The following is a 24,097-nucleotide window of genomic DNA, read 5'->3' as shown; positions in this document are numbered from 1 at the left end:
AATCGAAGCTTATAGTACAATGTCAGCAGTATCCACAGATTGACAGAGCTAGTTAGGCTGCCAGATGCACAGAATGTTGTTCTATCTACTTGTTCTTTATAACTGGACTTGATGGAGTACATCAGTGTCAAACTCCTTGCTGATTTCCACACGCACACGCACAGAAACGCACCCGCATAAACACGCACATTCCTGCGCTCTATATCAACGGCGCCATCTGCTCTCAGCTTTACATGTGGTAGCTAACTAACTATCCTACTGTGCCTGGGTCTCACCGACTGCTTTCCCTGGAAACAAATGACAACAGTTTTTATCTTGTGCCCTCCTTGGCATTATAAAATAAGGCTCTTAACATTTCCATACGCATATATTTTACATGCATTTTTTAAATTCTGTTCTCCGTTTTATTTACTGATTCCCTAGAGAATGGCAATATCTCTTTTTATATCTCCCCCAAATTGAGATCTTCCTATGGAACTTCACATTCCAAGATTGTTTTTTCTAACTAAGATTTACATAAAAGCAATATATATATATATATATATATATATATATATATATGTGCCACGGGCCCTGGGATCACTTTGCTCTTTCCACACTTTTGAAGGGTGCTGTATCCTGCTTGCCAAATGGGGATGTAAAAAATTGGGGGGTTCAACAGATATTCACTGAGGCAAGACATTCATTCCTTTTCACTATCCTTCTATAAAATTCCACTGGCAAAAATGACCGTGCTGGGAATGTTAAGATGAGGGAATTGTACAAACAAATATTTTCATACACAAGTATCTTGCCTGCAGCCAAAAGCTCATGTTAAAGAAATTCGTTCCCAAATGCAGAAATTTTTGCCTTGACCTCTTTGCCCTCTCTTATGAGATCTAGACGTGTACTAACAAAAAAGGGATAATCACTTTTTTAAACTGATAAAATTCAATTGTAATGTCTTTTCAAAGCAATATATTCATATAACTAGGAGTATGGAATGTCATAAGAAGGTGTATAAAATGAAATGACAGAAAGATGACCAAGCTTTGGGCCATACCAAACATCTATTCCTGACCTATTTCCACGTCTGGCACCTGTCTTTATGACAGTCTCTCCAGAAGATCTACAGAAATTATACTTACCTTCTGGTAACTAGGTAACATAATCTCCTGGAGGCTAGCTAATTGCAGCCCACGATAACCTCACATACAGTAACTGTTAAATTTTTCATTTCTTTCAAATTATTATGGATCAGTGGAGAGGGTATTGATTTGATTCATTAACGGATTCCCAGTCTGTTCCAAGGTTAATGATTACATGTATCTCAATTACATCCTTAACAGGTTATACCGTATGATTTGTTTTAACTGCTTGGTACATTGTGTATCTTCCTCAGCTGAAAGGCTTCTTAGCACTTCATGATTTAACAAATCTTTCTCCTCCTGTCCCTAAAACAATGAACCTGCTTTGACAGAACATAGCAAAGCAGGGCAAAAATAAATTATAAAATCTTTTTGCAGGATTCTCCAAGAACCATAGCATAACAGTTTATTTTAGTCAGGTAAATAGTCTGTGATTCATTTATGTTTCAAATATTTATAAATATAGAGCAGGGAGGGGGGGGTCAATCTTTTTTATTTGGTATTTTATACCACTTTTCTTATGTAGGAAGCACTTTTTTAACTTTGATCTTTAGAATATACACATAGTACAATTTTATATTAAAAAAGTAGAAGTAAAATAAATATTTTTTAAATCAGCTGTAATCCTTCCAGCAAAATTCAGACACATTTTAATGGCTTTGAAAAACAAAAACAAAATAATTCAGAATATAACATTCAGATGACACTCTTTAGGATGACAGTAAGGCAAATGGTTTACAGGTGCACTCACACATTGGCCATGAAGCCAGGAGAACAGAGACAGGCACTGGGCAGGGGTTCCTGGGGCAAAGAACCCACAGCTCTCAATTAGAGGACAACACAGGGATTTTGACAAGAAAGAAGACAACTGTTTATTCTAGTCCTTCTATTTCCTTTTTATCCGCTTTCTACTGCCTGCAACCGTATTTGCCCCTATATGTTTAAGCCAAGCAAACAAACCTCCTGTGTCCTGAACTAAAACCGTTGAATCATGGAACAGTCTATCTAATCTTGCCTTCTCTTGGTGAGAAAGCTCTGCTTCCTGCACATAGTACTGTTGAGTCCAGAGCAGGAATTATATCTTAAAGAATCTTATCACTTTTACTATCCACTTGTATTCGGAACAATCAAAGCACCCGAGTCCTCTCCTTTCTGGAACCCCCAAGATTCTGACAGAGTCTGGGGACTCAGAAGCCAAATGGGAATCATCAGGAGGAGAGACTTCAGTTATACAATCCATTAAATAAAACAATAGAGCCTGCAGCTGAGCTATTAAAAAGAGTAGAGCAATTTTTATTTCAATGGCTACATTTTATTTCCTCTTCTGAGTGACTGTTAACAAAGGGCCGCTGAAAGGACTGGATAAAAAGCAGGCGTCAGATGCAGGATCCATGAGTTAAACAACATTATTAGATACAATTTCATAAAATCTAGTTGCTTTTTTGCTACTAGAAATCATGTCCTTTTGTCAACTTGTGGTCACATCAGCACTTCTGCTGATATAATTTGCTCCAGCTGCAGAGCATAGCTGGCCTGCAAATCAAGAACCAGAATGAGGACAGGCAGGAATAACTCAATGGCTTGGATAATGTGCAAATCACTACACTTCTCGCTATTAGTCTACTTTTTTTTTTTTTTTTTTTCAGAATATTTGGAAGAGGAAAGATTTATCTTTAGCAAAGCAGCCAATCAGCCACCCTCTTAAGAACTGGTTTGTCTGGTTATCTTCTGAAGCCTAACCCTCTTTGCAGTGATGCTCTGTAATCATGACATTATGTATTAAAAAAAAAAAACTTAACTTTCTTCACCCACCATAAACTGGCAGTCTGAACACCTAATGTCAAACAGCTGCTGGTTTTATTCACCTCCCCTATAAAAGTGTTCCTTAGATTTAAAAATATTCCTGAGTAGTTCTGTTAATCATTTTTACATTTCAAGTGCTTCTATCTGGCCTGGGATGTACAGGTACAAAATAATACACATTCTAATGTCAACAAATTGCTGTAAATGCCTTGATTCTAGACACAAAAGATCCAGTCAAAAATGAAATAAAATTCTACTTATTGATTTTGGCATAAGCAAAAATGTTAGGGTCTTAACTAGTCATTCAGCATTGAACTTCAGACAGCTCCGTTGGCTTGATTAGAAAATCTATGGATTTACATTGAAATCAATTAGAATTGGATCCTAACTGTTTCAAATTCAGCTATAATTGAATGCTCAACAATCACTCGTACGAAAGAAAGAGTTTCTAAATAAAAGCACAACCCAAGTACTCTTGCTATCTGAGGAAATCATTACATATGGTGAGCAAATAAGAGAGAATAAACAACAGCGTATACAGCTGGAACAGCTGAATCAGTGTCCGTAATAGCGAGAACAGCTTACCAAGCATACAAAGGCAGCGCTGGTCTGCTGTTCACCAGGGCAAGTGAGCTGAGATTCTCAGTTCACGGGATGGCAACCTTTGAGGGCCAGGTACAATCCTATGTGCAAACTCATCACGTAACCTGTCACCTTTGAAAATTCATTATTGCACAAGTACCCACATCCAAAGCTTGGGTGGGGATATTTTCTCTCTTTCTTTGTTAACTGACCTGAGAACTCTGATGGCTACTGAACATGCTTTTAGGTACCATCGTTGGAGAGAGGACAGAGAGCAGTAATGTGCTGTGTACCTGTGGTACTGAACCTGTTTTCCTTTTGGCAGAACAGCACAGTGACATGCACATCAATTCCATGCTTTTTTCTCTTCTTCTCTTATAACATGTTGCAGAGGTGTATTCGTCAAAATCCAGGGCCCTGATTACTCCTTAAATTAGAATGGAAGCAAGAACACTTTCTGAAATGTATGTGGGTGATTTTTTTCTCCATCCTGAAAGTTTTAGCAGCTTTCCCCTGCTAGGTGCAGGCCTAGCTCTAGCTTATAAAAACAGATTTTAATGCCTGGTTGGAATCAATGAGAGCTGATTCTTCACATTTTTCAGGTGTATAGTATGTACGTTTATTGTTGGCCCCTTCTGAGAAGGTGGAAACTTATGGTATATTTAAAATAGAATTATATTCTATTATGATGAAAAAGTATGTTAGTCTCTCAGTTGTGCTGACTCTTTGTGATCCCATGGACTGTAGCCCACCAGGATCCTCTGTCCATGGCATTCTCCAGGTTAGAATACTGGAGTGGGTTACCATTCCTTTCTCCAGGGGATCTTCCTGACCCAGGGATCGAACCTGAGTCTCCTGCATTGCAGGCAGATTCTTTACCATCTGAGCCACCAGGCAACTATATTCTGTTATGATATTGACTAACAAGTCTGCATTATTCATTATGTCAGGCAATTTTCTTTCCTCGAATAAATGAGAAACAAAGTGAATGAATTGCAAGGCTTTTTATCCCTTTGGGAAAATAAAAACACCAGATAACAAAAGAAAAATGTTCGGCAAAATGAACTTTGATCTCTCTCATCACACTCTTTCAACCCTGCTCTCACCTGACATCCTTACAGGTGGGGCTTGTATAAAAGACAGGGCAAGGAGGGGAGCCTGAGATCTCTGAGGGGGCTCTTTAATGAGAAGCAGCTCTTGTATGGTTCTATGTTTGTTCTAGCCCAGAACAAAGTCCTTCTTTTATCATCATTAACCCATAAACTGGTTGTAGTAGTGAGTAAAATGTGTGGGACACTTTTTAAACACAGAGACGTACTTAAGGCTGCCAAATTGCAACCCCCTTGTCAGATCATCGATGCTCATCTGGTATCCTGAACTGATGCCTAGACAGGGAACAGTAACAATTAAAAAAAGTGTTTCTGATGTTTTCTTTCATTTTTCAAAAGGGAAAGCATAATTTACTCTATCCACATTGAAGTTAGAAAGAAGCTGTTCTTTCTTAAACTTCTCTTTCTATATCCTCTGAATTGCTGGTATTGTGGAAGTCACAAATCAGGCAGAATAATATATGTGGCTTTGAAAGTCTACTGGATCAGTCTAATAATTTGCTTAACACTAGGGTTTCAAAAATATTGTGCTTGGAAGTTGCATCACCCCACAAATACACAGAGAATCTTTTTGAGCACTGAAATATACTGTTACTTGGGTCTGCTTCATGAGGTGTTAGTCTAGCATGGGGAAGATAAGTTAAAGTATTTCCATCTTACCAGATTCAAAGTATCATAGTTCAAATAGTAATATCCAACACCTTACCTGCTTGTATGCTATTTTGCCAGTTGCTTTTGCTGGCAGTTGGCCCTCCTTTTAAAAGATAAAGATTTCTACAACAACAAAATCTCTGTATAAATTTTAGTTTTTCTGTATTTTCTTCCCAGTCCCTGTATGTTATATTTGATTTATGTCTATAAGCACCAGATGATGAGAGAGGGACAACCACACTGGAATGTTCTGAGGGTTAACAGAGAGTCAACCTTAATGTATCATCGGACTATTGATGCAAATTTAATTGCAGAAGTAAATCTAAAAGGACAAAAAAACAAAAGAAGAAGAGGTAGGAGAAAGAAAAGAAACAAACAGCAAGATTAAAAAAAAGGGGGGAAAACAAAACCTTGGAACAATTTCTGCTATTTTATCTAATGTTTTGTCTGCTTTAAACAGATTAGTGAGTCACTGTCTTTTTGTTTTGTTTTATAAAAAATTCCATTGACTTAAAAGACTACTGCCAACATAGACAGCAATACCACAAGCACAGTTTTATGACAAAAACATTTAAAGCAAAAAAGAATTATTTCAGAAGTATTCATGTTATTGAGGATGCCTGAATTTTCACAAAATATTTCCTGGGACTCAGTGAGAGTCCAGGAGCCAGTTGTTTCTTTATGATTTCCAGTCAGCCCAAGGCAGCCTCACAGTGAAATGCAGGGGCATGCAGGCTTAGCTTAGGCAGCTGGTAAATGAAACCAGTGACGAGTTATTTTCAGATCTTTCTTACGTGGATCTTCCTTAGAACAATGTGTATTTATAAACTTATAGAAAATTTGCATGCAAAAGAAATCATGATTACTTGCATTGTCTTTTCACTGACCATAAATCAGAAGATTCTAATACTTGTGCCTGTGTTTTGCGGTTGATGGTATTCGCTTTCAAGTTTGGATGCAAACCTCATAAAATGGGGACTACCAAAATTAATATTCAACTTACTTAGGATATAGTATGTGCTCTCTGAGGCAAGTATTTATGGAAAACTCTTGTTCCCCTGCTGGATTGTAAGGCTGACTAAATCACAGATTGTGTCCTGCTTAGCTATGCATGTCCTGGTGAACAGCAGAGTTCCTTGCACATAGCAGAATGAGTGAACATTTGCAGAGTTAAAGTGGAATCCAATTGAATTATAATGGTAGCAAGACAGCAGTCATTTGACAATTCTCTAAAACAGACGTAGCTGATAAATGGACAATTTCTAGCATCTAAAAGATTAAGGAAAGATAAGCTTCTATCTTTATGTTAGAAGACTCTAATTTTTTTCACCTTGGATTTTCAAATACCTGTGTCCCCAACTGATTGCAGTTTTTCTGGAAAAAAATAATAATTATCCTTCATTGGATGTCAACTTTGTTCTAGGCATTATGGTAGACATTGTATAAGCATTATTTTAGTTCTTGCTACATTAATCCCTTGAAAGAGTCATGTTCAGCCCCATTTTTCCAATGGGAAGACTGGAATCCAGAGATATAATGAATGACTACTCACAGTGCATGATAAGACTGAAAAAATGGCTCCTTGCCCCAAAAGATACCATGGACTAATCCTCAAAATTTATTAATATAAGTTTATTTGACAAAAGAAGGAGATAAGATCTTTGTAGACATGCTGTCCGTAGGGTCGCGCAGAGTCGGACACGACTGACGTGACTTAGCATGCATGCATGCATGCACTGGAGAAGGAAATGACAACCCACTCCAGTATTCTTTCCTGGAGAATCCCAGGGACAGAGGAGCCTAGTGGGCTGCCGTCTATGGGGTCGCACAGAGTTCGACACGACTGAAGCGACTTAGCAGCAGCAGCAGACATGACGTGATTAAGTTAAGAATCTTGAAATGGGTAAATTATTCTGGGTTATCCAGATGGGCCCCAAATACAATGACATGTATCCCTATAAAAGGGAGGCAGAAGGAGATTGTACACACACAAGGGTTGGGGGGAAATGAGGAGGACAAGGGTGGTGTAAAGACTGAGCTAGGGATTGGAGCGCTGCAGTCACAAGCTAAGAAATTCCATGAGCTACCAGAAAACAGGAGGTAAGTGACGGATTCCCTTAGGGCCCCAGAGCGAGCAGAGTCCTACTGATATTTTGATTTTGGCCCAAAGATACTGATTTCAGACTATCAGCCTCTAAAATCTATGAGAAGTTAAATTTCTGTTGCTTTAACTCACTAGGTTTATGGTACTCTGTTATACTGTGGTCTTGGGAAACTATACAGCACTTGGGTGTAACAACATTAGACTATGAAGTGAGCATATTAGTATTCTATTACTGCCTTACAAAGTACCACAACTTTAACATCTTAAACAACACTGATTTATTATCTTACAGTTCTGTAGGTCAGATGTCAGGGTGGCCTCAACTGCAGTTCTTTGCTTGGACTGAAATCAGTGGGTTGGCATGCTGGCATCTTACCATGAGACACTTTTGGGTACTTTTGGGCACATTTGGGGCACTGTTCTGGAGCCAGGAACATTAATGGCTGGCCACTTTAAAAATCCTTACCTAGCAGGAATGGATTTTGTCCAGATTGTTTTCTGCTGGTAGAGAATATAGCAGGGTCATTACCTGGTAGCCAGGTTCTCTACTGTCAACCAGATGCCTCTCCTGAGAGTGAGAACTCAAATACTCCTCTAGTACCTCTGGAAAAAAAAATCTTTGTCTTTGGCCATTATTTGAAACTCATTGCTTAAAATTGTGCATATAGCTTTCTTCTGGCTTCGTCTTGCTATTTCCCAGTGTGTCTATGTGTAGTGAATGATTAAGTACCTGAATAAAGTACAATGGTGAGTACATATATTCGAGGCCAAATGAACTTGCAAAGAGGGTTTTAAACATTATCCTGGTTATTGCAAATCTGCACTTGATTGGTGAATGTGAGTGCAAAATATAAAGTGATGATTGGCAGATGGATCCACGGTGCACATGAATAACGCTGTAAGCAGAGTCAGGATTCAACAAAAGAACAGGATGTGAAATATTGCACCAAGGTTGTTCACTAGAAACTATTTTTTTATGTAATTAGTTTATTTAGCTGCGGTGGGTCTTTTGTAACATGCTGTCTGTGGACTTTCTCTAGTTGCGAGAGCAGGGACTACTCTTATTGTGGTGGCTTCTCTTGTTCTAGGAGAATGAGTTTTAGTAGTTGTGGGAAACAGGTTTAGTTGCTCTGCAGCACATGGAATCTTCCCAAACCAGGGAGCAAACTGGTCTCCCTTGCATGGCAAGGCAGAGTCTTAACCACTGGACCACCAGGGAAGCCCCCACTAGAAACTACTGAGAACTTGCAGTTGCCCAAGAGTGGGCAGTGCCCATCAGCTATATTTGGTGAATGTATGAGGTTTCAACCATGGTACCCTATTGTCTCTTGAATTAAAAACAAAGAAAAAACTCTTTTATATGGAAAAAGGGATTCTGCAGATATAATTAAGGTTACTAATCAGTTGACCTGAAATTAGGGAGATCACCCTAGTGGAACTAAGCTAATCACAAGATCCGTTTTTAAAAGTTCCAGATATCTAGAGCCTGGTTGACTGGGACCCATTGCAATATGGCAGCTCTTGAGCACAAGGAAATCACTCTGAAACTTCTAAGGCCATTCTTATTTTTTTTTCTTTTTAGTTTATTTTATCAATATTTTATTTACATAACTATAGCTGACTTACTGGAGAAGCTAATGGCACCCTACTCCAGTAATCTTGCCTGGAAAATCCCATGGACGGAGGAGCCCGGTGGGCTGCAGTCCATGGGGTCGCTGAGAGTTGGACACGACTGAGCGACTTCACTTTCACTTTTCACTTTCATGCATTGGAGAAGGAAATGGCAACCCACTCCAGTGTTCTTGCCTGGAGAATCCCAGGGAAGGGGGAGCTTCATGGGCTGCCGTCTATAGGGTCGCACAGAGTCGGACACGACTGAAGTGACTTAGCAGCAGCAGCAGCTGACTTACAGTATTAGCTTCAGGTAATAGCTTCAGATTATTTTCCATTATAGGTTATTACAAGACACTGAATATTGTCCATATGCTATACAGCAAATCCTTGTTGCCCATCTGTTTTATATATAGTGATTGGTATCTCTTAAGCTCATACTCCTAATGTATCCCTCCTCTTCTCCTTTCCCTTTTGGTAACCATAAGTTTGTTATCTGTGCATGTGAGTCAGTTTGTAGGTTGTTATTATTATATTGAGTTGTATGAGATGTTTCTGTATTTTGGAAATGCAACCCTTGCTGGTTGCATTGTTTGCAAATATTTTCTCCCAGTCCATAGGCTGTCTTTTCACTTATGGTTTCTTTGGCTGTACAAAAGCTTATAAGTTTGATTAAGTCTCATTTGTTTGCATTTGCTTTTATATCTTTTGCCTTGGGAGACTGATCTAAAAAAAAAAAAATTGGTATGATTTGTCTGACAATGTTTTGCCTACATTCCCTTCTAGGAATTTTATGGTGTCATGTCTTATATTTAAGTCTTTAAGTCATTCTGGGTTTATTTATGTGTAAGCTGTGAGGGAGTGTTCTAACTTTACTGATTTACAGGAGGCTGTCCAGCTTTCCCAGTACCACTTGCTGAAGATATTGTCTTTTCTCCATTGCTTATTCTTTCCCTTTATGTTGTAGATTAATTGACCATAGGTGTGCAGGTTTACTTCTCAGCTCGCTATTCTATTCCACCGAGCTATACGTCTGTTTTCTGTGTGTGTGCCAATACCATGCTGTTTTGATTATTGCAGCTCTGTAGTATTATCTAGAGTCTAGAATGTTTCTATCTCTGCCTTCATTCTTTTCCTCAGAATTGCTTTGGCAATTCTGGATCTTCTGCAGTTCCATATAAATTCTGAATATTTGTTCCAGTTCTGTGAAAAATATCATCAGTAATTTGATGGATATCACATTAAGTTTGTAGATTGCTCTGGGTAGTATGAACATTTTAACAATATTAATTCTTCCAAAATCCAAAAGCAAGGGGTATCTTTCCACTTATTTATACCAGCTTTCAATTTCCTTAATCACTGTTTTAGTTCTCAGCATATAAGTCTTTCACATCCTTGGTTAGGTTTATTCCTAAGCATTTTTTGACACTAATTTAAATAGGATTTTTTTAAACTTCCCTGATATTTCACTGTTAATATAAAGAAATGCAACTGATTTTGATATGTTGATCTTATATCCTGCTACCTTGATGAATTCATTTATCATTTCTAATAGTTTTTGTGTGGAGTCTTTTAAGATTTTCTATATAGAGTATCATGTCATCCACAAATAGTGACAGTTTTACCTCTTCCCTTCCCATCAGGATAACTTTTATTTCCTTTCCTTATCTCATTGCTGTGGTTAGGAGTTCCAATTCTACGTTGAATAGAAGGGAAGGGGCATCCTTGTCTTACTACAGAATTTAGCAGAAAGACTTTCAACTTTTCAGCCTTGAGTATTAAATTGGCTGTGCGTTTGTTGTAAATGATTTTCATTATTGAGATACTTTCCTTCTATACTCATTTTGGTGAGAGTTTTTATAATGAATAGAGTTTTATCAAATGCTTTTTATGCATTTCTGAAGAGGCTCGTGTGGCTTCTGTCCTGTCTTTTGTTGATGTGGTACCACAATGATTGATCGGCTTATGTTGGACTATACCTGTGATCCAACTCGATTATTGTGCATGATCTTTCTTATTGTTATTCGATTCTGTTTGCTAATACTTTACCAATGATTTTTGCTTCTATATTCAAAGATACTGGGCTGTAATTTACTTTTTAATATTGTCTTTGTCTGCTTTTGGTATTAATTAGGGTGACAGTGGTTTCATAGAATGACTTTGGGAGCATCACCCCTTCAATCTTTTGAAATAGTTTGAGAAAGATAGGTATGAATTCTTCTTTGTATTTTTGGTATTAATAGAATTCCCCAGTGAACTTATGACCAGCTCAGATAACTTCATTATCTAAGTAGCAATATTTTATCTAATTAATTGTTGTCTTGCCTGGAGTAGGGTATCATTGTATATTTGCTGAATTAATGAATGGAAGAGCTATACACCCAACCTGAATTCCAAAAGTTATTCACAAAATTCCATCCCCTGAAGAATGCTGAAGAAAGTCAATTAAATGCAAAAGAAAAGGGACTGAGAATTCAAACTAAATAGACAAAAAGAAAAACTAATCCTCTTTGGTGCATATCTGAACATATCATGCCGTAATGTCAATTTATGAATGTTCCTGTGTAGAGTTCAGTGCTAGGTTGCTATGGTAAAATGCTAATGGGAATTTCTCCTTGGGTCAGGGGGATTATATGACATAAAGGGTACTGGCATCATTTCATTTTCCACAAGCCTTGTAGAGGTCCTGAAATGTGCTGCTTTACAATTTGTTACAAATTTTTGATGTCACACCCTCCAGTAAAACATATGGACCTGCAAAAAAAATAAATGATAAAGGAAAAAAAGGCTTTTTTTTGTAAACTAATGAAGTTAATCAAAACAAAATGCTAGAACCAAAGCTTGTTATTATTAAGCAGTGTTGAATAACTTCAGCCTAAACCATCTAAGTTCTTATTATTATAAAATTCATATTTTCTGTATTATGTCATCATTTGGATACTAGCCATCCTCCTGTAAAAAATCTCAGTGTTTAAAGTTTGGTTTTAATTAGTTATTAATTAGTTGACCTTAAAGAAATTAGGGAATGAAACTAATCTAATGACTCCTTTTTAAAATTCCAGATATCTAGAGCCTGTTTGAATAGGACCCATCATTATATGGTAATTCTTGAACACAAGGAAGGTAGTCTAAAGCTTATAAGACTGAGTAATACTCCATTGTGTATATGTACCACAGCTTTCTTATCCATTCATCTGCTGATGGGCATCCAGGTTGCTTCCATGTCCTGGCTATTATAAACAGTGCTTCGATGAACATTGGGGTACACGTGTCTCTTTCCCTTCTGGCTTCCTCAGTGTGTATGCCCAGCAGTGGGATTGCTGGATCATAAGGCAGTTCTATTTCCAGTTTTTAAAGGAATCTCCACACTGTTCTCCATAGTGGCTGTACTAGTTTGCATTCCCACCAACAGTGTAAGAGAGTTCCCTTTTCTCCACACCCTCTCCAGCATTTATTGCTTGTAGACTTTTGGATCGAAGCCATTCTGACTGGCATGAAATGGTACCTCATAGTGGTTTTGATCAGCAGATGAATGGATAAGAAAGCTGTGGTACATATACACAATGGAGTATTACTCAGCCATTAAAAAGAATACATTTGAATCAGTTCTAATGAGATGGATGAAACTGGAACCTATTATACAGAGTGAAGTAAGCCAGAAAGAAAAACACCAATACAGTATACTAACGCATATATATGGAATTTAGAAAGATGGTAACAATAACCCTGTGTACGAGACAGCAAAAGAGATACTGATGTATAGAACAGTCTTATGGACTCTGTGGGAGAGGGAGAGGGTGGGGAGATTTGGGAGAATGGCATTGAAACATGTATAATATCATGTATGAAACGAGTTGCCAGTCCAGGTTCAATGCACGATACTGGATGCTTGGGGCTAGTGCACTGGGACGACCCAGAGGGAGGGTATGGGGAGGGAGGAGGGAGGAGGGTTCAGGATGGGGAACACAGGTATACCTGTGGCAGATTCATTTCGATATTTGGCAAAACTAATACAATATTGTAAAGTTTAAAAATAAAATTAAATTAAAAAAAAATAAAGCTTATAAGACCATTCTTTGTAACCAACTCAGTACCATTAATTCACCTCATAGTGTCTATTAATGGAATGATCTCTAGACTAGGAATCAACAGTGTGATCTGTATCTTCCTATGCTACTCACCTGCCCCTCAAGCCAAGTTATTTTTAATAATTTTCTTTTGGTTTCTTCATATTCAAATTATACTATCATATTAGCTATCTTTAAGGTATCTTGATTCTATATAAGTTCGGACTTTTATCTTTTAGGAAGCAGCTTGCAATGGAGCATATGAGCCCAAATTAACTAAAGAAGTCATATTTGTCAGACCTTAAACTTTAGTGGTATGATTTTACTTCCACACTTCTTAGGTTATCCATTTAGTCAGTCGATTACTTCAGTAGTTAGTCATTTATTTGCCTTTGCGTTGCATATCTATAAGGGTTGGGCTTTTGAATTTCAGTAAGTCTAAAATCCTAGACTAGCTCTAGTTTTCTGAAACCAGAAAGCCAAATAAAGGTGATCTCTTTCAAGTAGCCACTATTTCTTGCAAAAATCAATGTCTCTGACATTGAAGAGCTAGGAATACCAGGAACAAAACTCAGCTTGATTAATAATATATGCTGTTGAACGCAGCTGCCATGGAGAAGACAAGTAGGCTTAGTTGGGATAGAAGGCAGTGGGTTTCAGGCCCAGGTGAGTCATTATGCTGAAGGACACAGAACTCCAAATGGACCTAGGAATTCATGGAATGGAATCAACTTAACAGGTTCCAGTTAGAATAATGAAGAGGAGGGATGTTAAATGAGGTAGAACTCAGGGTTTTAAAAGTAGACTAGCGAAAAGCACCAGGATACTAAGTGAATCTAGAATCTTAGAGACAATAGAACAATAAACATTAAAAATGCAAGATATTTTTAAATACTTTTTTTCTTTAGTGCCCTGACTTTGGATGGATACCGCTTTCTTTATGTGCACTATAAACAAGATGTTAGAGGACAAGAGGTATGCATTTCCTCCTGACAGGTGCGTGAGTAGAGACAGGAAGACAGGTCCCTTTTGTTCTTAGCTCAATGCACACAAACATCATGATTTTCCTTCTGAGTCATAGTCAGCTTCCCCTCAGCTAGCTACCTAAACTGTACTGCTAATTAGAGCAACTACAGTTTCTTTTTTTTTTTAATCCCACCATATTGACATATCCTTTATTCTCCCCTTGCTATTAAAATATGAATGAAGCATATATTGATTTTTAGTGGTATTACACAGGATAATATCCAAGACATGATTTATATTACTTTTTGAATAGTGCCTTCCAATCATATATATCCAATATATCTGTATTTTACAAAATTAGGATCATACTTTGTATACTACTTTGCAGCCAGATTTCCTCTCAAGGTATAGTTGAAAATTCCCATAAAAATGTCTATGGTACAATATATTCATTTGCTCTTTGATATACACACTTAACATCTACCCCAGTGTTGGTCATTTATGTTGTTATCATTTTCACTATTATAAAAATAACATGAAATGAACATGAATGTACTATCCTACTCTTGTGACAGTTTATTATTCACTGCAACATTATAATAAATTATAATAACATTTTGTAAAACATCAAATATTTTGACATAAATTTTCTTCTAAATTTACTTTTTAAAACATACCCCTAAAAATTTGAGAGATCATTTCAAATACAGTTAGTGTCACAGATGAAACCAAGGAGAATTCTCATTGCTATCTGAGGCAGGCTATTTAACAATGAGAAAACATGTTTTTAAAAGTAGTGCTTATTACTGGAAAGCAATAATCATCAATGGCCCCTAATACCACAAGTGAGATTAGAAGGTTTAAGAGAAAACTTTTCTCTTTTGTTTAATTTTCTTCACCTCCTACTACATTCCAGATGTTGTTCCTTCCTTCAGTTTTTTCATACACGAGTCTTTTCATTTTTCCTGCATGTTTAACACTTTTCAACTCTTATTTCTCTTTTCCCCTTTTCTTGATATTGTTTTATCTTCTTTCATTTAACAAACATCATTTCCACTTACGTACAAAAGTCAAATACAAAGAATAAACTAGTGAATGATATGGCAAAGAATTTGTAATCTAATATGCTGGTGAGAATTTGTTTATAGTTTACATGGGCATCCCAGGCTTTTTGAGTAAAAAGTCAGACAGCGAATGTTTTAGGCTTTCTGGGCCAGTTTCTGTTGCAACTAAACTCTACCACTGTAGCACAAAAGCATAAATAGACAATATGTAAATGAATGGGCATGGCTGTGTCCCAAATAACTTTATGTAGAAAAACAAGTGGTAGGCCAGGTTTGACTAGTAAGATGTAGTTTGCCAACCTCTAATTTAAATGTGCATTTATATGAGAAATGTGATAAGAGAAATAGAAAGGTATACAGAAACCAAGACTTCCCTCCTTTCCACCAGCTCATGTTAATCAAAAACCTTGATTGCTTAATCAATAACCTTTGCTGTTCTTACTTTAGACATGATACTCTTCTAATGTAATTTTCCTTCTTTCTTAATATTTTAAATATTTATTTACTCAATGTAATTAGTGAAGAGTCCTACTGCTAGATTATAAAATCTTGTTGAACTATCATGATGCCATACAATGAGCAATATATAGGGCATAGATTTTTTGTTGTTGTTGCCATAGCCTTCTCTATGAATATATTTGAAGCTATATCATCATTCTTGGAAAATTAGAAACCTTTTCATATATGGCTAAGAAACATCGGGTATCTAAAAATGGATACTGTGAACAATTTATGATATTCACCCTTCATTGTAGAATACAATGCCTGAGAAAACATGGAAACAAATTAGTTAATATGCTCAGGTATGGAGAGTTAATGCAAAGACAAGCTCACAAGGATAAAATGTCTGTCATTCTTTGCTGTATATGAGTTTAGTGTTTTTCAGAATTGTGTTATAAGGAAAATGTATTAAGGAAAGTACTTCATAATATTAACATTAAGGTAGAAGATCAATAACAATATCGACACAGTGATTTTCAACTGAGGCAATTTTACCCCTCAGGGGACATCTGCCAATGTCTGGGCACCTTTTTGGTTTTCAGTACCGAGTGACGTACTACTGGTAACTAGTATATAGAGGCCAAAGATCTGCTAAACATCCTGTAAGACAAAGGACAAACCCCACAACAAAGAATTATCCCAACTCAGCCTTTTAGGCCATTCGGTTGATATTGTTTTAACAAATGTTTTGAGAAATGTAGATTCACATTCAGTTGTAAGAAATAACAGAGGTAAGATGATATGAATATGCCATGTACCCTCTACCTAGCTGCCTCTAAGGATGACACCTTGCAGAAACTATACTACAAAGTCACAACCAGGACAGTGACATGAAACACTCAAGATACAAAACATTCTTATCATAAGATCAGATCCCTCGGGTACCCACATATTTCCCCCCAAACCCAAGGCCACATATTATTTGATTCCATTTATATAAAGCATGTAGAATATTTCCAGCTGTAGGGACAGAAAGTAGAGTAGTGGTTACCAGGGCTGGGAAAGGAAATGGGGATTGACTGCTAATGGGTATCGGAACCTTTCTATGGTGATAAAAGTGTTCTAAAATTAGATGTTAGTGATTGTTATATGACTTTATGAACACAATAAACATCACTAAACTGTACACTTTAAATGGGTGATTATTATACAGCTTGAATTATCTCTATAATGTTGTTATAAGTGAAAAAGATAAATTAGCGTGTTTCTATTTCTGAGCTTTATATTCTTTCGCTTAACATGTCCATCCCTTCCCAGTTACCACTCTAGTTTTTATTGCTGTAATGTTTCAAAGTTTTAAATTCAAGTAAGTGATTGCTGCATTCTGTAAAACTGTATCTGTAAAATGCCTGCTACAGCTTTGATTGTGATTATGTTAAATATAGAAATTATTCTGGGGAAAAACTGACATCTTGACTCTTTAAGACTTCCAATCCATGAACATAGTTTTTCTCTCCTTTTTTTTAGATCTTCTCTGATCACTTTCATCAACATTTTATTGTTCTTGTCATTCAGTCACTCAGTCGTGTCCAACTCGTTGCGATTCCAAGGACTGCAGCATGCCAGGCTTCCCTGTCTTTAACTATATCTCCTCGAGTTTGCTCAGACTTAAGTCCATTGAGTTGATGAGGCCATCCAACCATCTCATCCTCTGTCATCCCCTTTTCCTCTTGCCTCAGTCTTTCCCAGCATCAGGGTCTTCTCCAAGGAGTCAGCTCTTTGTATCAGGTGACCAAAGTATTGCTTCACCTTCAGCACTTGTCCTTCCAATGAATATTCAGTGTTGATTTCCTTTAGGATTGACTGGTTTGATCTCCTTGCATCCATGGGACTCTCAAGAGTCTTCTCCAGCATCACAGTTAGAAAGCATCCATTCTTCAGTGCTCAGCTTTAATGTTTCAATATATAAATCCTGTACATATTTTTTTAGGTGTATATGCCTAAGTATAAATTTTGGGAAGGCACTATTATAAATGTTACTTTTAAAAAACAATTCAGGTTTTCAAAAAGTAGTATATAGAAAAACAATTCATTTTTTGTCTTAAGCTTGTACTTTACAACCTTGAAACTCATTATTTATACAGGGTCCTTTGTAGGTTTCTTAAAATTATCAACAATCATGTCACCTAGGAATAAGGACAGTGTCATTTCTTCCCTATATTTCATTTTTAAATTTTTATTTCTGGCCTAACTGCTTTGAGTAGAATTTCTACTATATTGGGGAACAGAAGTAGAAGTTGTTCAGTTGCTAAGTCATGTCCCACTCTTTGTGGCCCCATGGACTGCAATATGCCAGGTCCTACTGTCCTTCACTATCAGTTAGAATTTGCTCAAATTCATATCCGTAGAGTTGATATTGCTACCTAACCATCTCATCCTCTGCCATCCACTTCTCCTTATGCCTTCAATCTTTCCCAATAACTTCTTTTCCAATGAGTCAGCTCTTTGCCTCAGGTAGCCAAAGTGTTGAAGTTTCAGCTTCAGCATCAGTCTTTCAAATGAATGTTCATGGTTGATTTCCTTTAGGATTGACTAGTTTGATCTCCTTGCTGTCTAAGGGACTCTCAAGAGTCTTCTCCAGCACCATGATTGAAAAGCATCAATTCTTCACTGCTCAGCCTTTTTTATGGTCCAACTCTTGCATAGGTACATAACTACTGGATAAACCATAGCTTTGACGGTATGGACCTTTGTTGGCAAAGTGATGTCTCTGTTTTTTAATACACTGTCTAGGTTTGTCATAACTTTTCTTCCAAGGAGTAAGTGTCTTAATTTCATTGCTATAGTCGCTATTCACAGTGATTTTGAAGCCTCAGAAATAAAATCCATCATTGCTTCCACTTTTCCTCTTTGATTTGCCCATGAATTATGGGACTACAAGCCATGATCTTAATTTTTTTTAATGTTACTCTTTTTTTTTTTATTTTATTTTATTTTTAAACTTTACATAATTGTATTAGTTTTGCCAAATATCAAAATGAATCCACCACAGGTATACATGTGTTCCCCATCCTGAACCCTCCTCCCTCCTCCCTCCCCATACCCTCCCTCTGGGTCATCCCAGTGCACTAGCCCCAAGCATCCAGTATTGTGCATCGAACCTGGACTGGCAACTCGTTTCATACATGATATTTTACATGTTTCAATGCCATTCTCCCAAATCTTCCCACCCTCTCCCTCTCCCACAGAGTCCATAAGACTGTTCTATACATCAGTGTCTCTTTTGCTGTCTCGTACACAGGGTTATTGTTACCATCTTTCTAAATTCCATATATATGCGTTAGTATACTGTATTGGTGTTTTTCTTTCTGGCTTACTTCACTCTGTATAATAGGCTCCAGTTTCATCCACCTCATTAGAACTGATTCAAATGTATTGTTTTTAATGGCTGAGTAATACTCCATTGTGTATATGTACCACTGCTTTCTTATCCATTCATCTGCTGATGGGCATCCATGTTGCTTCCATGTCCTGGCTATTATAAACAGTGCTTCGATGAACATTGGGGTACACGTGTCTCTTTCCCTTCTGGCTTCCTCAGTGTGTATGCCCAGCAGTGGGATTGCTGGATCATAAGGCAGTTCTATTTCCAGTTTTTAAAGGAATCTCCACACTGTTCTCCATAGTGGCTGTACTAGTTTGCATTCCCACCAACAGTGTAAGAAGGTTCCCTTTTCTCCACACCCTCTCCAGCATTTATTATTTGTAGACTTTTGGATTGCAGCCATTCTGACTGGTGTGAAATGGTACCTCATAGTGGTTTTGATTTGCATTTCTCTGATAATGAGTGATGTTGAGCATCTTTTCATATGTTTGTTAGCCATCTGTATGTCTTGGTGAAAGAAATCAAAGAGGACACTAATAGATGGAGAAATATACCATGTTCATGGATTGGAAGAATCAATATAGTGAAAATGAGTATACTACCCAAAGCAATTTATAGATTCAATGCAATCCCTATCAAGCTACCAACAGTATTCTTCACAGAGCTAGAACAAATAATTTCACAATTTGTATGGAAATACAAAAAACCTCGAATAGCCAAAGCGATCTTGAGAAAGAAGAATGGAACTGGAGGAATCAACCTACCTGACTTCAGGCTCTACTACAAAGCCACAGTTATCAAGACAGTATGGTACTGGCACAAAGACAGAAATATAGATCAATGTAACAAAATAGAAAGCCCAGAGATAAATCCACGCACATATGGACACCTTATCTTTGACAAAGGAGGCAAGAATATACAATGGATTAAAGACAATCTCTTTAACAAGTGGTGCTGGGAAATCTGGTCAACCACTTGTAAAAGAATGAAACTAGAACACTTTCTAACACCATACACAAAAATAAACTCAAAACGGATTAAAGATCTAAACGTAAGACCAGAAACTATAAAACTCCTAGAGGAGAACATAGGCAAAATACTCTCTGACATACATTACAGCAGGATCCTCTATGACCCACCTCCCAGAATATTGGAAATAAAAGCAAAAATAAACAAATGGGACCTAATTAACCTTAAAAGCTTCTGCACATCAAAGGAAACTATTAGCAAGGTGAAAAGACAGCCTTCAGAATGGGAGAAAATAATAGCAAATGAAGCAACTGACAAACAACTAATCTCAAAAATATACAAGCAACTTCTACAGCTCAACTCCAGAAAAATAAATGACCCAATCAAAAAAATGGGCCAAAGAACTTAATGTTACTCTTAAGAGATTTTTCACTCTCCTCTTTCACCCTCATCAAGAGGCCCTTTAGATCCTATTCACTTTCTGCCATTAGAGTGGTTCTGTTGATTAGTTGTGTTTGACTCTTTGCAACCCCATGGATTGTAGCAAGCTAGGCAGTCCATGGGGTCGCTAAGAGTCGGACACGACTGAGTGACTTCACTTTCACTTTTCACTTTCATGCATTGGAGAAGGAAATGGCAACCCACTCCAGTGTTCTTGCCTGGAGAATCCCAGGGATGGGGGAGCCTGTTGGGCTGCCATCTATGGGGTCACACAGAGTCAGACATGACTGAAGTGACTTAGCAGCAGAAGCAGGCTTTCCTCTCCTTCACTATCTCCCAGAGTTTGCTCAAAGTCATGTGAATTGAGTCAGAGATACTATCAATCATCTCATCCTCTGTTGTCCTTTCTCTTCCCACTCTCAACCTTTCCCAGTATCAGGTCTCTTCCAGTGAATCAGATCTTCTCATTGGGTGGCCAAAGTATTAGAACTTCAGCTTCAGCACTTCCAATGAATACTCAAGAGTTTATTTCCCTTAGGATTGACTTGTTTGATCTCCCTGCAGTCCAAGGGACTCTCAAGAATCTTCTCCAACATCGCAGTTCAAAAGCATCAGTTCTTTGACACTCAGCCTTCTTTACAGTCCAACTCTCACACCCTTACATGACTGGAAAAACCATAGCTTTGCCTATAAGGACCTTTGTCCAAAAAGTGATGTCTCTGCTTTTTAATACACTGTCTAGGTTTGTCATAGTTTTCCTTCCAAAAGGAGCAAACATCTTTTAATTTCATGTTTGCAGTCACCATCTGCGGTGATATGGGAGTCCGAGAAAAGAAAATACGACACTGCTTTCACTTTTCCCCCTTCTATTTGCCATAAAGTGATGGGACCGGATGCCATAATCTTAGTTTTTGAATGTTGAGTTTTAAGTCAGCTTTTTCAATTTCCTCTTTCACCCTCATCAGGACACTCTTTAGTTCCTCTTTACTTTCTGCCATTAGAATGGTATCATCTGCATATCTGAGGTTGTTGATATTTCTCCTGGCAATCTTGATTCAAGCTTTTGCTTCATCCAGCCCAGCATTTCACATGATGTACTCTGCACAGAAGTTAAATAAGCTGGGTAACAATATACAGCCTAGATGTACGCCTTTCCCAATTTTGAACCTGTACATTGTTCATTCCATGACCGGTTCTAACTGTTGCTTCTTGACCTGCATACAGGTTTCTAGGGAGACAGGTATGGTGGCCTGGCATTCCCATCTTTATAAGAATTTTCTACAGTTTGTTTTGATCCACAATCAAAGGCTTTGTTATTGTTGTTCAGTCACTAAGTCATGTTTTGCAACTCCATGGACCACATCATGCCAGACTTCCCTGTTCTTCATTATATCCCAGAGTTTGCTCAAATTCATATCCATAGGATCAGTGATGCTATCTAACCATCTCATCTTTTGCGTAGTCAGTGAAGTAGTAGATGTTTTCCTGGAATTCTCTTGCTGTCTCTGTGATCCAGTGAATATTGGCAATTTGATCTCTAGTTCTTCTGCTTTTTCTAAACCCAGCTTGTATATCTGGAATTTCTCTGATCATGTAATGCTGAAGCCTAGCTTGAAGGATTTTGAGAATTACCTTTCTAGCATGTGAAATGAGTGCAACTGTATAGTAGCTTGAACACTGTCTGGTATTGCCCTTCTTGGAATTAGAATGAAAACTGACCATCTCCAGCCCTGTGGCCACTACTTAATTTTCCATACTTTAACAGCATCATCTTCTAGGATTTCAAATAGGCCAGCTGGACTTTTGGGAGAAGGCAATGGCACCCAACTCCAGTACTCTTGCCTGGAAAATCCCATGGATGGAGGAGCCTGGTAGGCTGCAGTCCATGGGGTCGCTAAAAGTCAGACACAACTGAGCGACTTCATTTTCACTTTCCACTTTCATGCAGTGGAGAAGGAAATGGCAACCCACTCCAGTGTTCTTGCCTGGAGAATTCCATGGACAGAGAAGCCTGGTAGGCTGCAGTCCATGGGTCGCACAGAGTCGGACATGACTGAAGTGACTTAGTAGTAGTAGTAGTAGCTGGACTTTCAGTACCTTCCCTAGCCTTGTTCTTTGTAATGCTTCCTAAGGTCCACTTGATTTCACACATGCACATCCTTATCTTGTTCCCAAATTTAGGGACAAACCATTCACTCTCTTACCATTAAGTATAATGTTAGGTGCAAGATCTTTCAATCTCTCTCATTAGATTGACAAAATTCTCTTGTATTCCTAGTTTGCTAAGAATTTGTTATTACAAATGGATGTAATTATTTCAAATGTGTTTTCTTCATCAATTGATATAATCATGTGGTCCTCTTTAAATTGTTAAATGGTGAACTGCATTGATTTTTGAGTGTGGGATCAAGCTTGTATTCTCACAATAACCCCTCATTTGATCATGGTGTATTAAATTTGCTAATATTTGTTAAGGATTATCTGTGCCCTTATTCATGGAAAATATTTGTCTATATTTTTTCTCCTCTTACTTTCTATATATAGTTTTGTTATCAGAGTGCTACTCTTATAAAATAAGCTGGGAAGTGTTTCTTCCCTTTTATTCATTTTTTTATTTTGTGAAATTGATGTCATTGTTATTCAGTTGCTAAGTCATGTCTGACTCTCTGTGACCCCACGGACTGCAGCATGCCAGGCTTCCCTATCCTTCACTATCTCCTGGAGTTCATTCAAACTCATGTCCATTGAGTTGGTGATGCCATCCAACCATCTCATCCTCTATCACCACCTTCTCCTCTTTTTCCTAGCATCAGGGTCTTTTCCAGTGAGTTGGCTCTTCTCATGAGGTGTTCAAAGTATTGGAGCTTCAGTACTTCAGCTTCAGCACCAGTCCTTCCAATGAATAGTCAGGGTTGACTTCCTTTAGGATTGACTGATTGGATCTCCTTGCAGTCCAAGGGACTCTCAAGAGTCTTCTCCAGCACCACAGTTCAAAAGCATCAATTCTTCAGTGCTCAGCTTTCTTTATGGTCCAGCTCTCACATCTATATATGGCTACTGAAAAAACCATAGCATGTTTCTTCTTTAATGATTGCTGGAATTTGCTAGTAAAACTATCTGGACTTGAAGAATATTTCTTCAGAGGAGTTTAACCCTGAGTTCAATTTTTAAAATAGTTATATGATTAATTCAGGTATCTATTTCACCTTGGGTGAGTTTTGAGCCAACAAATTTTTTTCAATCATAGGAAAAACTCTCTTCAAGTAATTGTTCCATTTAATCTAAATTAGCCATTTTACAGCATTTTGTAGGATTTCTTTATTTTAAAAAAATAGAATAATAGAATAAATGACAATAATAAAAGAGTACTTCTGGGTTTACAGTTTATGTGATACTTCAACTTTTATTTCCAGTTATATTTGTCATATTGATTTTTCTTTATCAGTCTCATTTAAGATGTATCAATTTTACTGATCCTTTTAAAGAAGAAATTATACTGTCTTTAATTTTCTCTATTTTTATGTTTTCAATTTTATTAATGTATGCTTTTATATTTCTTTTTATTTAACTCTTCCTCTTCCTTTAGATAACTTTGTTCTTTTTTGCTAATTTCTTTATTTGGAAGCTTAAATTATTAATTTGAGACATTTGTTTTATTCTAATATAAATACTTAATGTTATAAATATGACTCTAAGTACTGTTTTATCTAATAGTTCAAATTTCAATATGTAGTATTTTCATTTTTATATGAGTCATAATTCTTTAAGACCTCATAT

The sequence above is a fragment of the Bos indicus genome, chromosome 7 (genome assembly GCF_029378745.1).
Source record: "Bos indicus isolate NIAB-ARS_2022 breed Sahiwal x Tharparkar chromosome 7, NIAB-ARS_B.indTharparkar_mat_pri_1.0, whole genome shotgun sequence".
Classification (NCBI taxonomy): domain Eukaryota; kingdom Metazoa; phylum Chordata; class Mammalia; order Artiodactyla; family Bovidae; genus Bos; species Bos indicus.
The sequence above is the reverse complement of the archived record's forward strand: the minus strand, read 5'-3'. Positions refer to the sequence as shown.